This window comes from Nerophis ophidion, linkage group LG03 (genome assembly GCF_033978795.1).
Source record: "Nerophis ophidion isolate RoL-2023_Sa linkage group LG03, RoL_Noph_v1.0, whole genome shotgun sequence".
NCBI lineage: Eukaryota > Metazoa > Chordata > Actinopteri > Syngnathiformes > Syngnathidae > Nerophis > Nerophis ophidion.
Window position 1 is genome coordinate 85,036,048 of NC_084613.1, and position 16,747 is coordinate 85,052,794.

The following is a 16,747-nucleotide window of genomic DNA, read 5'->3' on the forward strand; positions in this document are numbered from 1 at the left end:
TGTTTTTGTCAGTAGTTATTGACAAACTTAACATAGAAGTAGTTTTTGTCAGTTGTCTTTGACTAACTTAACATACAAGTAGTTTTTGTCAGTTGTCTTTGACTAACTTAACATAGAAGTAGTGTTTGTCAGTAGTCTTTGACTAACTTAACATAGAAGTAGTGTTTGTCAGTAGTCTTTGACTAACTTAACATACAAGTAGTGTTTGTCAGTAGTCTTTGACTAACTTAACATAGAAGTAGTGTTTGTCAGTAGTCTTTGACTAACTTAACATACAAGTAGTTTTTGTCAGTTGTCTTTGACTAACTTAACATAGAAGTAGTGTTTGTCAGTAGTCTTTGACTAACTTAACATAGAAGTAGTGTTTGTCAGTAGTCTTTGACTAACTTAACATACAAGTAGTGTTTGTCAGTAGTCTTTGACTAACTTAACATAGAAGTAGTGTTTGTCAGTAGTCTTTGACTAATAGAAGTAGTGTTTGTCAGTAGTCTTTGACTAACTTAACATAGAAGTAGTGTTTGTCAGTAGTCCTTGACTAATAGAAGTAGTGTTTGTCAGTAGTCTTTGACTAACTTTACATTTGCGTTTTTGTCATTAGTCCTTGACTAACTTAACATAGAAGTAGTGTTTGTCAGTAGTCTTTGACTAACTTTACATAGAAGTAGTGTTTGTCAGTAGTCTTTGACTAACTTTACATCTGCGTTTTTGTCAGTAGTCCTTGACTAACTTAACATAGAAGTAGTGTTTGTCAGTAGTCTTTGACTAACTTTACATAGAAGTAGTGTTTGTCAGTAGTCCTTGACTAACTTAACATAGAAGTAGTGTTTGTCAGTAGTCTTTGACTAACTTTACATAGAAGTAGTGTTTGTCAGTAGTCTTTGACTAACTTTACATAGAAGAAGTGTTTGTCAGTAGTCTTTGACTAACTTAACATAGAAGTAGTGTTTGTCAGTAGTCTTTGACTAACTTAACATAGAAGTAGTGTTTGTCAGTAGTCTTTGACTAACTTTACATAGAAGTAGTGTTTGTCAGTAGTCTTTGACTAACTTAACATAAAAGTAGTGTTTGTCAGTAGTCTTTGACTAACTTAACATACAAGTAGTTTTTGTCAGTAGTCTTTGACTAACTTAACATAGAAGTAGTTTTTGTCATTAGTCTTTGACTAACTTAACATAAAAGTAGTGTTTGTCAGTAGTCTTTGACTAACTTAACATAGAAGTAGTGTTTGTCAGTAGTCCTTGACTAATAGAAGTAGTGTTTGTCAGTAGTCTTTGACTAACTTTACATTTGCGTTTTTGTCATTAGTCCTTGACTAACTTAACATAGAAGTAGTGTTTGTCAGTAGTCTTTGACTAACTTTACATAGAAGTAGTGTTTGTCAGTAGTCTTTGACTAACTTTACATCTGCGTTTTTGTCAGTAGTCCTTGACTAACTTAACATAGAAGTAGTGTTTGTCAGTAGTCTTTGACTAACTTTACATAGAAGTAGTGTTTGTCAGTAGTCCTTGACTAACTTAACATAGAAGTAGTGTTTGTCAGTAGTCTTTGACTAACTTTACATAGAAGTAGTGTTTGTCAGTAGTCTTTGACTAACTTTACATAGAAGAAGTGTTTGTCAGTAGTCTTTGACTAACTTAACATAGAAGTAGTGTTTGTCAGTAGTCTTTGACTAACTTAACATAGAAGTAGTGTTTGTCAGTAGTCTTTGACTAACTTTACATAGAAGTAGTGTTTGTCAGTAGTCTTTGACTAACTTTACATAGAAGTAGTGTTTGTCAGTAGTCTTTGACTAACTTAACATAGAAGTAGTGTTTGTCAGTAGTCTTTGACTAACTTTACATAGAAGTAGTGTTTGTCAATAGTTTTTGACTAACTTAACATAGAAGTAGTGTTTGTCAGTAGTCTTTGACTAACTTAACATAGAAGTAGTGTTTGTCAGTAGTCTTTGACCAACTTAACATAGAAGTAGTGTTTGTCAGTAGTCTTTGACTAACTTTACATTTGCGTTTTTGTCAGTAGTCCTTGACTAACTTAACATAGAAGTAGTGTTTGTCAGTAGTCTTTGACTAACTTTACATAGAAGTAGTGTTTGTCAGTAGTCTTTGACTAACTTTACATAGAAGTAGTGTTTGTCAGTAGTCTTTGACTAACTTAACATAGAAGTAGTGTTTGTCAGTAGTCTTTGACTAACTTTACATAGAAGTAGTGTTTGTCAGTAGTCTTTGACTAACTTTACATTTGCGTTTTTGTCAGTAGTCCTTGACTAACTTAACATAGAAGTAGTGTTTGTCAGTAGTCTTTGACTAACTTTACATAGAAGTAGTGTTTGTCAGTAGTCTTTGACTAACTTTACATAGAAGTAGTGTTTGTCAGTAGTCTTTGACTAACTTTACATAGAAGTAGTGTTTGTCAGTAGTCTTTGACTAACTTAACATAGAAGTAGTGTTTGTCAGTAGTCTTTGACTAACTTTACATAGAAGTAGTGTTTGTCAGTAGTCTTTGACTAACTTTACATAGAAGTAGTGTTTGTCAGTAGTCTTTGACTAACTTAACATACAAGTAGTGTTTGTCAGTAGTCTTTGACTAACTTTACATAGAAGTAGTGTTTGTCAGTAGTCTTTGACTAACTTTACATAGAAGTAGTGTTTGTCAGTAGTCTTTGACTAACTTAACATAGAAGTAGTGTTTGTCAGTAGTCTTTGACTAACTTTACATAGAAGTAGTGTTTGTCAATAGTTTTTGACTAACTTAACATAGAAGTAGTGTTTGTCAGTAGTCTTTGACTAACTTAACATAGAAGTAGTGTTTGTCAGTAGTCTTTGACCAACTTAACATAGAAGTAGTGTTTGTCAGTAGTCTTTGACTAACTTTACATTTGCGTTTTTGTCAGTAGTCCTTGACTAACTTAACATAGAAGTAGTGTTTGTCAGTAGTCTTTGACTAACTTTACATAGAAGTAGTGTTTGTCAGTAGTCTTTGACTAACTTTACATAGAAGTAGTGTTTGTCAGTAGTCTTTGACTAACTTAACATAGAAGTAGTGTTTGTCAGTAGTCTTTGACTAACTTTACATAGAAGTAGTGTTTGTCAGTAGTCTTTGACTAACTTTACATTTGCGTTTTTGTCAGTAGTCCTTGACTAACTTAACATAGAAGTAGTGTTTGTCAGTAGTCTTTGACTAACTTTACATAGAAGTAGTGTTTGTCAGTAGTCTTTGACTAACTTTACATAGAAGTAGTGTTTGTCAGTAGTCTTTGACTAACTTTACATAGAAGTAGTGTTTGTCAGTAGTCTTTGACTAACTTAACATAGAAGTAGTGTTTGTCAGTAGTCTTTGACTAACTTTACATAGAAGTAGTGTTTGTCAGTAGTCTTTGACTAACTTTACATAGAAGTAGTGTTTGTCAGTAGTCTTTGACTAACTTAACATAGAAGTAGTGTTTGTCAGTAGTCTTTGACTAACTTTACATACATATTTTGTCAGTAGTCCTTGACTGACTTAACCATAAAAGTAGTTTTGTCAGTAGTCTTTGACTAACTTTATGTACATGTTTTTGTCAGTAGTCTTTGACTAACTTAACATAGAAGTAGTGTCTGTCAGTAGTTTTGACTAACTTAACATACAAGTAGTTTTTGTCAGTAGTCCTTGACTAACTTTACATAGAAGTAGTGTTTGTCAGTAGTCTTTGACTAACTTAATATGGAAGTAGTGTTTGTCAGTAGTCTTTGACTAACTTAACATAGAAGTAGTGTCTGTCAGTAGTTTTGACTAACTTAACATACAAGTAGTTTTTGTCAGTAGTCCTTGACTAACTTTACATAGAAGTAGTGTTTGTCAGTAGTCTTTGACTAACTTTACATATATATTTTGTCAGTAGTCCTTGATTAACTTAACCATACAAGTAGTTTTTGTCAGTTGTCTTTGACTAACTTTACATATGTGTTTTTGTCAGTAGTCATAGAAGTAGTTTTTGTCAGTTGTCTTTGACTAACTTTACATTTGTGTTTTTGTCAGTAGTCCTTGACTAACTTAACATACAAGTAGTTTTTGTCAGTTGTCTTTGACTAACTTTACATTTGTGTTTTTGTCAGTAGTCCTTGACTAACTTAACATACAAGTAGTTTTTGTCAGTTGTCTTTGACTAACTTTGCCTATATGTTTTTGTCAGTAGTCTTTGACTAACTTAACATACAAGTAGTTTTTGTCAATAGTCTTTGACTAACTTAACATAGAAGTAGTGTTTGTCAGTAGTCCTTGACTAACTTAACATAGAAGTAGTGTTTGTCAGTAGTCTTTGACTAACTTAACATAGAAGTAGTTTTTGTCAGTAGTCTTTGACTAACTTAACATAGAAGTAGTGTTTGTCAGTAGTCTTTGACTAACTTAACATAGAAGTAGTGTTTGTCAGTAGTCTTTGACTAACTTAACATAAAAGTAGTGTTTGTCAGTAGTCTTTGACTAACTTAACATAGAAGTAGTGTTTGTCAGTAGTCTTTGACTAACTTTACATAGAAGTAGTGTTTGTCAGTAGTCTTTGACTAACTTAACATAGAAGTAGTTTTTGTCAGTAGTCTTTGACTAACTTTACATAGAAGTAGTGTTTGTCAGTAGTCTTTGACTAACTTTACATAGAAGTAGTGTTTGTCAGTAGTCTTTGACTAACTTTACATAGAAGTAGTGTTTTTCAGTAGTCTTTGACTAACTTAACATAGAAGTAGTGTTTGTCAGTAGTCTTTGACTAACTTAACATAGAAGTAGTGTTTGTCAGTAGTCTTTGACTAACTTAACATAGAAGTAGTGTTTGTCAGTAGTCTTTGACTAACTTTACATAGAAGTAGTGTTTGTCAGTAGTCTTTGACTAACTTTACATAGAAGTAGTGTTTGTCAGTAGTCTTTGACTAACTTAACATACAAGTAGTTTTTGTCAATAGTCTTTGACTAACTTAACATAGAAGTAGTGTTTGTCAGTAGTCCTTGACTAACTTAACATAGAAGTAGTGTTTGTCAGTAGTCTTTGACTAACTTAACATAGAAGTAGTTTTTGTCAGTAGTCTTTGACTAACTTAACATAGAAGTAGTGTTTGTCAGTAGTCTTTGACTAACTTAACATAGAAGTAGTGTTTGTCAGTAGTCTTTGACTAACTTAACATAAAAGTAGTGTTTGTCAGTAGTCTTTGACTAACTTAACATAGAAGTAGTGTTTGTCAGTAGTCTTTGACTAACTTTACATAGAAGTAGTGTTTGTCAGTAGTCTTTGACTAACTTAACATAGAAGTAGTTTTTGTCAGTAGTCTTTGACTAACTTTACATAGAAGTAGTGTTTGTCAGTAGTCTTTGACTAACTTTACATAGAAGTAGTGTTTGTCAGTAGTCTTTGACTAACTTTACATAGAAGTAGTGTTTGTCAGTAGTCTTTGACTAACTTAACATAGAAGTAGTGTTTGTCAGTAGTCTTTGACTAACTTAACATAGAAGTAGTGTTTGTCAGTAGTCTTTGACTAACTTTACATAGAAGTAGTGTTTGTCAGTAGTCTTTGACTAACTTTACATAGAAGTAGTGTTTGTCAGTAGTCTTTGACTAACTTAACATACAAGTAGTTTTTGTCAGTTGTCTTTGACTAACCTAACATACAAGTAGTTTTTGTCAGTAGTCTTTGACTAACTTTACATTTGTGTTTTTGTCAGTAGTCCTTGACTAACTTAATATAGAAGTAGTTTTTGTCAGTTGTCTTTGACTAACTTTGCCTACGTGTTTTTGTCAGTAGTCTTTGACCAACTTAACATACAAGTAGTATTTGTCAATAGTCCTTGACCAACTTCACATACAAGTAGGTTTTGTCAGTAGTCTTTAACCAACTTAAAATACAAGTAGTTTTCGTCAGTTGTCTTTGACTAACTTTTTGCCCACATGTTTTTGTGAATAGTCTTTGACTAACTTAACATACAAGTAGGTTTTGTCAGTTGTTTTTGATTGACTTTACATACATATTTTTGTCAGTAGTCCTTGACTAACTTTACATACAAGTAGGTTTTGTCAATTGTCTTTTGACGAAGTTTATGTACCTGTTTTTGTCAGTAGTCGTTGAACAACTTTACGTCAATATTTTTGTCAGTTGCTTTTGACGAACTCTACATACGTGTTTTTGTCAGTAGTCTTTGAATAACGATGTCGAATATTTCCCCAAAAATTTGCATCAGTCCATCTTAGATGAGCTCAGCAACGTTGGTGGCGTCTCTGGGTGTTGTTGATAAATGGGTTTGGCTTTGCAATGTACAGTTTTAACTTGCACTTACATATCTAGCGACAAACTTTATTTAGTGACAGTGGTTGTCTGAAGTGTTATTGAGCCCGTGTGGTGATATCCTTTACGCACTGATATCGCTTTTTGATGCAGTGCCGTCTGAGGGATTGAAGATCTCGATCTTAGCCGCTTACGTGCTGTGAATTCTCCAGATTATCCGAACCTTTTGATGATATCACGGAGTGTAGATGGTGGAATCACTAAATTCCTTGCAATAGCTGGTTGAAAAATATCGTTCTAAAACTGTTCGACGATTTGCTCAGGCATTTGTTGACAAAGTGGTGACCCTCGCCCCATCCTATTTTGTGAATGACTGAGCATTTCATGGAATCTGCTCTTATACCCAATCATGGCACCCACCTGTTCCCAATTAGCCTGCACACCTGTGGGATGTTCCACATAAGTCAATCAATCAATCAATCAATGTTTATTTATATAGCCCCAAATCACAAATGTCTCAAAGGACTGCACAAATCATTACGACTACAACATCCTCGGAAGAACCCACAAAAGGGCAAGGAAAACTCACACCCAGTGGGCAGGGAGAATTCACATCCAGTGGGATACCAGTGACAATGCTGACTATGAGAAACCTTGGAGAGGACCTCAGATGTGGGCAACCCCCCCCCCTCTCTAGGGGACCGAAAGCAATGGATGTCGAGCGGGTCTAACATGATACTGTGAAAGTTCAATCCATAGTGGCTCCAACACAGCCGCGAGAGTTCAGTTCAAGCGGATCCAAGACAGCAGCGAGAGTCCCGTCCACAGGAAACCATCTCAAGCGGATCAGCAGCGTAGAGACGTCCCCAACCGATACAGGCGAGCGGTCCATCCTGGGTCCTGACGAGCGGTCCATCCTGGGTCTCGACTCTGGACAGCCAGTACTTCATCCATGGTCATCGGACCGGACCCCCTCCACAAGGGAGGAGGGGACATAGGAGAAAGAAAAGAAGCGGCAGATCAACTGGTCTAAAAAGGAGGTCTATTTAAAGGCTAGAGTATACAGATGAGTTTTAAGGTGAGACTTAAATGCTTCTACTGAGGTAGCATCTTGAACTGTTAGTAATTGATGAGCATTGCTTAACTCTCTTTGGATTTTTTTTCCACTTGTGCCAGCTTTTTTGAAACACGTTGCAGGCCTCAATTTCCAAATGAGCAAATATTTTGCAAAAAAAACCTAAGTATCTTGTCTTTGCAGTCCATTCAATTGAATATAAGTTGAAAAGGATTTGCAAATCATGGTATTCTCTTTTTATTTACCTTTTACACAACGTGACAACTTCACTGCTTTTGGGGCTTGTAAATTCAAATAGGCCTCGAAACATCGCCACTTTTGTTCCAACTCTTTGTAAAATCCCCCCCAAAATCCAATGAAATCCTAGAAGGACGGCCCAATGACCGTGTTTTCGTAAACACTGAAAACAGTTTCGAGGTCTTTAAGTCACAACCTACTTAAGGTAATTTGGTGACGGTCACATGTCCTGGGACTGTAAGGAGAACACATCGTCTTCAACAAATCCATCCCTAACCTGCTCTCTTCTCGTGAAACTTCCACTCTCGCCTCGTCAGAACGGCAGACATAATCATGCCGCTCCAATCTCAGTCCAAAGGCAGGTCGGGCAGGGTTCTGGTCGACGGGCAATAAACTCCAGGCTTTATCTGAGTAGGTCCGTCATGGTCCTTTGTGTCACAGTCAGACTGATTGCAGATCAACAAAGACAACAACCACAACCACTCCCTGGTCCTCAGGGTTCAACCCCGGCCCTCCACTGAGCCCAACACCAAGCCGATGGGCAACACGGACTTTCCTATCCAGGATCCAGTGTCACATGCCCTTTCTTCCCCGGGGCTAATTGGCAACCCTTGACCCGATCAAGAAAGAACGGGGAAACATATGTTAAGCCGAGAGGTGCCAGCTTCGGATGGGTCCTTGGCTGGTTGTGGAAACACTCCAGTCCGCTTCTTAGGGCCATCACAAAACAAAGGACGTCGCGGGAATCTCACGCTAATGGACAGTCCGTGGCTCTTTAACCAGCGCTTGGCAGTCCAACCTGAGACTGTTGTGCTTTGGCTTTACATAGTTAAGGCAATTTGGTGACTGTCACAAGTCCTGGGACTGTAAGAAGAACACATCGTCTTCAACAAAAAAGGCACCAACCAAATTCATCCCTAACCTGCTCTCTTCTCCTGAAACTTCCACTCATGCCTCGTCAGAACAGCAGACATAATCATGCCGCTCCAATCTCAGTGCAAAGGCAGGTCGGGCAGGGTTCTGGTCGACGGGCAATAAACTCCAGGCTTTATCTGAGTCAGACTGATTGCAGATCAACAAAGACAACAACCACAACCACTCCCTGGTCCTCAGGGTTCAACCCCGGCCCTCCACCGAGCCCAACACCAAGCTGATGGGCAACACGGACTTTCCTACCCAGGATCCAGTGTCACATGCCCTTTCTTCCCCGGGGCTAATTGACAACCCTTGACCCGATCAAGAAAGAACGGGGAAACATATGTTAAGCCGAGAGGTGCCAGCCCCGGATGGGTCCTTGGCTGGTTGTGGAAACATGCCAGTCCGCTTCTTAGGGCCACCACAAAACAAAGCACGTCGCGGGAATCTCACGCTAATGGACAGTCCGTGGCTCTTTAACCAGCGCTTGGCAGTCCAACCTGAGACTGTTGTGCTTTGGCTTTACATAGTTAAGGCAATTTGGTGACTGTCACATGTCCTGGGACTGTAAAGACAACGCATCGTCTTCAACAAGAAAGGCACCAACCAAATCCATTCTTGACCTGCTCTCTTCTCGTGAAACTTCCACTCATGCCTCCGCAGAACAGCAGACATAATCATGCCGCTCCAATCTCAGTCCAAAGGCAGGTCGGGCAGGGTTCTGGTCGACGGGCAATAAACTCCAGGCTTTATCTGAGTCAGACTGATTGCAGATCAACAAAGACAACGACCACAACCACTCCCTGGTCCTCAGGGTTCAACCCCGGCTCTCCACCGAGCCCAACTCTAAGCCGATGGGCAACACGGACTTTCCTATCCAGGATCCAGCGTCACATGCCTTTTCTTCCCCAAGCAGGCTCATTGGCAACCCTTGACCCGATCAAAAAAGGACGGGGAAACATATGTGGAGCCGAGAGATGCCAGCCCCGGATGGGTCTTTGGCTGGTTGTGGAAACACGCCAGTCCGCTTCTTAGGACCACCACAAAACAAAGCACGTCGCGAGAATTTGACGCTAATGGACAGGCTGTGGCTCTTTAACCAGCGCTTGGCAGTCCAACCTGACACTGTTGTGCTTTGGCTTTACATAGTTAAGGCAATTTGGTGACGGTCACTTCTCGTGAAACTTCCACTCATGCCTCCGCAGAACGGCAGACATAATCATACCGTTCCAATCTCAGTGCAAAGGCAGGTCGGGCAGGGTTCTGGTCGACGGGCAATAAACTCCAGGCTTTATCTGAGTAGGTCCGTCATGGTCCTTTGTGTCACAGTCAGACTGATTGCAGATCAACAAAGACAACAACCACAACCACTCCCTGGTCCTCAGGGTTCAACCCAGGCCCTCCACCGAGCCCAACACCAAGCCGATGGGCAACACGGACTTTCCTACCCAGGATCCAGTGTCACAAGCCCTTTCTTCCCCGGGGATAATTGGCAACCCTTGACCCGATCAAGAAAGAACGGGGAAACATATGTGAAGCCGAGAGGTGCCAGCCCCGGATGGGTCCTTGGCTGGTTGTGGAAACATGCCAGTCCGCTTCTTAGGGCCACCACAAAACAAAGCACGTCGCTAGAATCTCACGCTAATGGACAGTCTGTGGCTCTGTAACCAGCGCTTGGCAGTCCAACCTGAGACTGTTGTGCTTTGGCTTTACATAGTTAAGGCAATTTGGTGACGGTCACTTCTCGTGAAACTTCCCCTCATGCCTCCGCAGAACGGGAGACATAATCATGCCGCTCCAATCTCAGTGCAAAGGCAGGTCGGGCAGGGTTCTGGTCGACGGGCAATAAACCCCAGGCTATATCTGAGTAGGTCCGTCATGGTCCTTTGTGTCACAGTCAGACTGATTGCAGATCAACAAAGACAACAACCACAACCACTCCCTGGTCCTCGGGGTTTGCCGATGGGCAACACGGACTTTCCTATCCAGGATCCAGTGTCACAAGCCCTTTCTTCCCCAAACAGGCTCATTGGCAACGCTTGACCTGATCAAAAAAGGACGGGGAAACATATGTGGAGCCGAGAGATGCCAGCCCCGGGATGGGTCTTTGGCTGGTTGTGGAAACACACCATTTCGTTTCTTAGGACCACCACGCGGGAATCTGACGCTAATGGACAGTCCGTGGCTCTTTAACCAGCGCTTGGCGGTCCAACCTGAGACTGTTGTGCTTTGGCTTTCTGGTCCAGTGGGCCGAGTGAGTCACAACACTTCTAAGCCCGCCTCTCTCTGGGCCGTCACACTCCGACGGGAGGAAAGTGGCCGCCGTCTCCGCACCCACCCGACACAGACTTCCACCGCGTCAGTTTGCAGAGTCAAAGTGCGGAACGACTTCAGAAAGTGAAGTGAAGTGAATTATATTTATATAGCGCTTTTCTCTAGTGACTCAAAGCGCTTTACATAGTGAAACCCAATATCTAAGTTACATTTAAACCAGTGTGGGTGGCACTGGGAGCAGGTGGGTAAAGTGTCTTGCCCAAGGACACAACGGCAGTGACTAGAATGGCGGAAGCGGGAATCGAACCTGCAACCCTCAAGTTGCTGGCACGGCCACTCTACCAACCGAGCTATGCCGAAAGAAACACGAACCACGACGAGCCGGCCCCAAAACAGTACGAGCATATTGCGGGCAACAATCATGTCTGATATAATTTATCCTGAATTGATTTAATATTCGTCTTTATTTCAATCAATCAGTCAATCAGTCGAGGGGATGGACCGCTCGTCGGGACCCAGGATGGACCGCTCGCCTGTATCGGTTGGGGACATCTCTACGCTGCTGATCCGCCTCCGCTTGAGATGGTTTCCTGTGGACGGGACTCTCGCTGCTGTCTTGGATCCGCTTTGAACTGAACTCTCGCGGCTGTGTTGGAGCCACTATGGATTGAACTTTCACGGTGTCTGATATCATTTATCCAGAATCCATCCAATATACATTATTCTTTCATCAATTGATTGATTGATACTTTTATTAGTAGATAGCACAGTACAGTACATATTCCGTACAATTGACCACTAAATAGTAACACCCCAATAAGTTTTTCAACTTCTTTAAGTCGGGGTCCACGTTAATCAAGTCACGGTAAAATATCGATAACATTTATCCTAAATTCATTCAAATTTTCTGACTAACACAGGATATGATATCATACATCCTGAATTGATCCAATATTCATATTGAACGAAGACAACGTGCAGACGATAAAGTTGCTAAAGGTAAAGCTACGTGGTTTTATTTCAGGGTTCCCAAACTCTAAGTTTGCACTTCAGAATCAGGTTTTAGCTTCATGACACAAGTCTGCAACTACTTCTACCAGCACTTATCGTGACCAGAGCTACCGTATCTCATTATTAATGTCACATTTCAAAAAAGTTGGCGACCCCTGCTTTAGATCAACTTCAGATCCATGTTCAATCAATCAATCAATGTTTATTTATATAGCCCCAAATCACAAATGTCTCAAAGGACTGCACAAATCATTACGACTACAACATCCTCGGAAGAACCCACAAAAGGGCAAGGAAAACTCACACCCAGTGGGCAGGGAGAATTCACATCCAGTGGGACGCCAGTGACAATGCTGACTATGAGAAACCTTGGAGAGGACCTCAGATGTGGGCACCCCCCCCTCGAGGGGACCGAAAGCAATGGATGTCGAGCGGGTCTAACATGATACTGTGAAAGTTCAATCCATAGTGGCTCCAAGACAGCAGCGAGAGTCCCGTCCACAGGAAACCATCTCAAGCGGATCAGCAGCGTAGAGATGTCCCCAACCGATACAGGCGAGCGGTCCATCCTGGGTCCCGACGAGCGGTCCATCCTGGGTCTCGACTCTGGACAGTCAGTACTTCATCCATGGTCATCGGACCGGACCCCCTCCACAAGGGAGGGGGGGACATAGGAGAAAGAAAAGAAGCGGCAGATCAACTGGTCTAAAAAGGAGGTCTATTTAAAGGCTAAAGTATACAGATGAGTTTTAAGATGAGACTTAAATGCTTCTACTGAATGTTAAATTGTTTTTATTTATTTTTTTGTAATCTATTCAAAAAAATAATTGCCCTTTTTGTCAAAGAAAATTTGTGGGTTTTTTTTATAGGGCAAACACACAAAATATATTTTAAAGTGGAATATTTGATGTGACGTAATGGCAGCTTTGAATACATCAGTAATTCAAAACTACATTTATTTTTTAATTTATTACTATTTTTAGAGTAATGAGTTTTAAAGCCCCAAAAAAGTCTGCGGGCTATAGAGCGTTTTCCGTTCGGGCTCCAGTACTCTGGAATGCCCTCCCGGTAACAGTTCGAGATGTCACCTCAGTAGAAGCATTTCAATCAATCAATCAATGTTTACTTATATAGCCCTAAATCACTAGTGTCTCAAAGGGCTGCACAAACCACTACGACATCCTCGGTAGGCCCACATAAGGGCAAGGAAAACTCACACCCAGTGGGACGTCGGTGACAATGATGACTATGAGAACCTTGGAGAGGAGGAAAGCAATGGATGTCGAGCGGGTCTAACATGATACTGTGAAAGTTCAATCCATAATGGATCCAACACAGTCGCGAGAGTCCAGTCCAAAGCGGATCCAACACAGCAGCGAGAGTCCCGTTCACAGCGGAGCCAGCAGGAAACCATCCCAAGCGGAGGCGGATCAGCAGCGCAGAGATGTCCCCAGCCGATACACGGGCAAGCAGTACATGGCCACCGGATCGGACCGGACCCCCTCCACAAAGGAGAGTGGGACATAGAAGAAAAAGAAAAGAAACGGCAGATCAACTGGTCTAAAAAGGGAGTCTATTTAAAGGCTAGAGTATACAAATGAGTTTTAAGGTGAGACTTAAATGCTTCTACTGAGGTGACATCTCGAACTGTTACCGGGAGGGCATTCCAGAGTACTGGAGCCCGAAATGAAAACGCTCTATAGCCCGCAGACTTTTTTTGGGCTTTGGGAATCACTAATAAGCCAGAGTCCTTTGAACGCAGATTTCTTGCCGGGACATATGGTACAATACAATCGGCAAGTTAAGTCTCACATTAAAACTGGACTCTCGCGACCGTGTTGGATCCATTGTGGATTGAACTTTCACAGTATCATGTTAGACCCGCTCGACATCCATTGCTTTCCTCCTCTCCAAGGTTCTCATAGTCATCATTGTCACCGACGTCCCACTGGGTGTGAGTTTTCCTTGCCCTTATGTGGGCCTACCGAGGATGTGGTAGTGGTTTGTGCAGCCCTTTGAGACACTAGTGATTTAGGGCTATATAAGTAAACATTGATTGATTGATTGAAAACTCATCTGTATACTCTAGCCTTTAAATAGACCTCATTTTTAGACCAGTTGATCTGCCGCTTCTTTTCTTTCTCCTATGTCCCCCCCTCCCTTGTGGAGGGGGTCCGATCCGATGACCATGGATGAAGTACTGGCTGTCCAGAGTCGAGACCCAGGATGGACCGCTCGTCGGGACCCAGGATGGACCGCTCGCCTGTGTATCGGTTGGGGACATCTCTACGCTGCTGATCCGCCTCCGCTTGGGATGGTTTCCTGTGGACGGGACTCTCGCTGCTGTCTTGGATCCGCTTTGAACTGAACTCTCGCGGCTGTGTTGGAGCCACTATGGATTGAACTTTCACAGTATCATGTTAGACCCGCTCCACATCCATTGCTTTCGGTCCCCTAGAGGGGGAGGTTGCCCACATCTGAGGTCCTCTCCAAGGTTTCTCATAGTCAGCATTGTCACTGGCGTCCCACTGGATGTGAATTCTCCCTGCCCACTGGGTGTGAGTTTTCCTTGCCCTTTTGTGGGTTCTTCCGAGGATGTTGTAGTCGTAATGATTTGTGCAGCCCTTTGAGACATTTGTGATTTGGGGCTATATAAATAAACATTGATTGATTGATTGATTGATTGAAATAATAGTCATTATTTAAACATAATACAACTTTTTCTTGTTGCATTTCACCTATTTGCTCTTTTATTCCACTTTTTAGTTTAAAAAAAAAAATAAAAAATTATTAGTATTTTAAAAATGTGCCACGGGCCGTTAAAGGGGAACATTATCACCAGACCTATGCAAGCGTCAATATATACCTTGATGGTGCAGAAAAAAGACCATCTATTTTTTTAACCGATTTCCAAACTCTAAATGGGTGAATTTTGGCGAATTAAACGCCTTTCTGTTTATCGCGCTGGAGGCGATGACGTCAGAATGTGACGTCACCGAGGTAACACACCGGCCATTTTCATTTTCACATTACAAACACCGGGTCTCAGCTCTGTTATTTTCCGTTTATTCGACTATTTTTTGGAACCTTGGAGACATCATGCCTCGTGGGTGTGTTGTCGGAGGGTGTAACAACACTAACAGGGAGGGATTCAAGTTGCACCACTGGCAAGAAATCTGCCGCCAGACCCCCATTGAATGTGCCAGAGTGTCTCCACATTTGACCGGCGATGCTAAGACAGACATGGCACAGAGATGTATGGATAACCTGCAGATGCATTTGCAACCATTAAGTCAACGAAATCACAAAGGTGAGTTTTGTTGATGTTGTTGACTTATGTGCTAATCAGACATATTTGGTCGCGGCATGACTGCCAGCTAATCGATGCTAACATGCTACGCTAATCAACGCTAACATGTTATTTACCGGCGGTGCTAAAGCAGACATGGAACAGAGATGTATGGATAACCTGCAGATGCATTTGTCACGATAAAGTCACAGAAATCACAAAGGGGAGTTTTGTTGATGTTGACTGCCAGCTAATCGATGCTAACATGCGATGCTAATCGATGCTAACATGCTATTTACCGGCGGTGCTAAAGCAGACATGGTACAGAGATGTATGGATAACCTGCAGATTTGCAACTATATTACGTTTCCTTCCACCCACATTTAATGCGAAACAAACACTTACCAATCGACGGATTTAAGTTGCTCCAGTGTCACAAGATGCGAAAGTCCTGATCGTTTGGTCCGCACATTTTACCGGCGATGCTAACGCAGCTATCCGGCCATGCTATGGCTATGAATAGCGTCAATAGCTTCAGTTTCTTCTTCAATACTTTCATACTCCAACCATCTGTTTCAATACATGCGTAATCTGTTGAATCGCTTAAGTCGCTGAAATCCGAGTTTGAATCCGAGCTAATGTCGCTATATCTTGCTGTGGTATTCCCATTGTTTGTTTACATTGGCAGCACTGTGTGGCGTCACAGGGAAATGGATAGTGGTTTCGCAAATAGCGAAAATCAAGCACTTTAAAGCTTTTTTTAGGGATATTCTGAGACCGGTAACATTTTGAAAAAAACTTCAAAAAGTACAACAAGCCATCGGGAACTGATTTTTATTGTTTTTAACCCTTTTGAAATTGTGATAATGTTCCCCTTTAAAAAGGTTAGCTGTGGGCCGCAAATTGCCCGCGGGCCGCACTTTGGACAAAAAAAAAAAAGTGCTCCGATACCACAAGAACGTGAAGACACTCCTCTGAGGCGACAGACAAGAAGATAAAAAGCCAATGGCCGTCTCGCCTCCATGTTTTTTTTTTCATTTGTAAACAAGCAAGCAGTCTGTCCTTGGCAGGTTAGGGAATAGTTAAACGCGGACTTTGTATCCGTGTGTGTGTGTGTGTGTGTGTGTGTGTGTGTGTGTGTGTGTGTGTGTGTGTGTGCGTGTGTGTTTGTGACTTGTGTTTCTACCCTTCTTGAGACATCGCTTTAAAAAGTGCTCCCACTCTGGTCAACATATGAAATAACAAGTGTGTGTAAAGGATTGAAATGTGCCCCCTTTGGCCAAAATTAATACAATGAATAAATATGTTTATAGAGACAATTACAATCAAGAAAAAAAAACTAAATAAAGAACTAAAATCTTACCTTTTTTTCTATACTTGCATAGTTTGGGTATATTATTAATGTTGTAAATAAAAATCTTTAAATATCTAGAAAGGTTGGTCCTACAGAGGGAGGCATTTTTTAGGAGGTCTCAAGAAGTTCAGAACTACAAAAAAGTGTGTGTGTGTGTGTGTGTGTGTGTGTGTGTGTGTGTGTGTGTGTGTGTGTGTGTGTGTGTGTGTGTGTGTGTGTGTGTGTGTGTGTGTGGCTTGTATTTCTACCCTTTTGGAGACATCGCTTATAAAGTGCTCCCACTCTGGTCAACATATGAAATAACAAGTGTGCGTAAAGGATTGAAATGTGGCCCCTTTGGCCAAAATTAA

The 16,747-nt window shown here is 41.3% G+C and overlaps 1 long non-coding RNA gene across 2 annotated transcripts in view; it reads right to left on the reverse strand.

Annotated features, from left to right (window-relative positions):
- LOC133550155 (uncharacterized) overlaps nt 1–16,747 on the reverse strand; it is a 298,824-nt gene that overhangs the window by 53,136 nt on the left and 228,941 nt on the right. The gene's annotated exons all lie outside the window — the stretch shown is intronic.